This window comes from Octopus bimaculoides, chromosome 25 (genome assembly GCF_001194135.2).
Source record: "Octopus bimaculoides isolate UCB-OBI-ISO-001 chromosome 25, ASM119413v2, whole genome shotgun sequence".
Classification (NCBI taxonomy): domain Eukaryota; kingdom Metazoa; phylum Mollusca; class Cephalopoda; order Octopoda; family Octopodidae; genus Octopus; species Octopus bimaculoides.
This window is the reverse complement of record NC_069005.1, coordinates 25,771,725-25,773,214: the sequence shown is the minus strand read 5'-3', so window position 1 is coordinate 25,773,214 and position 1,490 is coordinate 25,771,725. Positions and strand designations below refer to the sequence as shown.

General features: G+C 42.6%; 1 non-coding gene across 1 annotated transcript; it reads right to left on the bottom strand.

The window, feature by feature from the left end:
- Positions 1 to 1,155: 1,155 nt before the first annotated feature.
- Positions 1,156 to 1,228, bottom strand: Trnav-aac (transfer RNA valine (anticodon AAC)). The gene has a single exon. It is a non-coding gene; the product is annotated as a tRNA-Val (tRNA).
- Positions 1,229 to 1,490: the final 262 nt, after the last annotated feature.

Here is a 1,490-nt window from a genome sequence, read left to right as displayed (position 1 = left end):
GCAGCATGGCCGCCGCCGTCGTCCACTTTCCCAAAGAGTTCATTGAGACTGATTTTCTACGGTCAGATGTCCTTCTTGTGGTTAATCCTCATCCGTTTCCAAGCTAAGTAATATATTTTCCCGTGGCCAGACATGTTTCCGCAGAACATTGAAAATGAACGAAAGGCGGAAAGCTGGAAGAATTCTTTAGCACGCCGGGCAAAATACTTAGCGGCATTTCGTCCGTCTTTGCGTTCTGATTTCAAATTCTGCTGGGGTCGACTTTGCCTTTCATTGCCTTATAGGTGTCATGCGATGTTGAGACAAAGATACTCTAGCACACTAACAGATATACATAAATACATCGGATTCGTTGTCAATAAGTTCCTCTCGTGGTATCTACCGCAGTATAGTTTGTTCTAACAGAACATCCAGGTTTAAGTGGAAGCATTAGCGTAGCTAGAGTGTGTGCCGCCCAAGCGGCCCTTCCGTTTGCCGTCCCCGGACCTCACAAAAAATACGGTAAATTTTCAGATTAACACCCGCACGATTTTCACTAGGGTGTTAGGGTTAGGGTTTCAGGGTTAGAGTTAGGGACGGAATTCCCCCCCTAACACCCAAGTGAAAATTGTGCCGGTGTTAATCTGAAAATTTACCAAAAATACATATTGCCTACACCAGACCCCAAAATGCCGTCCCTTTAAAACTGCCGCCCGGGGCGGACCACCGCTAGTGCCCCACCTAGCAGTAATGGGAGTAAATATTGATTTTAAATTTTGGCACAAGGCCAGCAGTTTCGGGGGAAGTCGATTACATCGACTCCAGTGCTCAGCTGGTACTTATTTTGTCAACCCCGAGAGGATGAAAGCAAAGTCAACCACGGTGGAATTTGAACTCAAACGTAAAAACGGATGAAATGCCGCTAAGCATTCTGCCCACCCTGCTAAATATTACGTCTCGGCATTAATACTGACTTTGTCGTTAATACATATTTTTTGCAATAAGTAAAGTTCGCTTGTTGTTCTATCAACAGGGTAAACTATGCGTAGAAATGTTTGGGTCGACTGGCGGATTTAATAATAGACAGATACACAGTGAGACCAAAATTGGATATCATGATTAACATTTTATTGACATCCTCATATATCATAAAGTAAGCAAAAGAAATGCCATGCTAGGTTCCAGCGAGTTTCGAACTCACGACCTTCTGCGTGTTAAGCAGATGTGATAACCACTACACCATGGAGCCTTGGCGAAAGTGGACAGCAAATTTAGAGAATACTAGCAGTATAACCCGGCACTGCTCGGGGTTAAGCTAGGATTATTAAATGATTAAGTCCTTTATTTCAAACCAAAATAAGTAACATCGACATCAGATTTGAGCGAAATCCGTTGAAATTGGTTTGGCTGAAAATGGTTTGCTGGCAATTTGATTGGGAAATCCCATAAGGAATCAGTTTATTGGTTATTTTCACTTATTGACTCTTTTTTTAAATGTTGCATTAGAGATC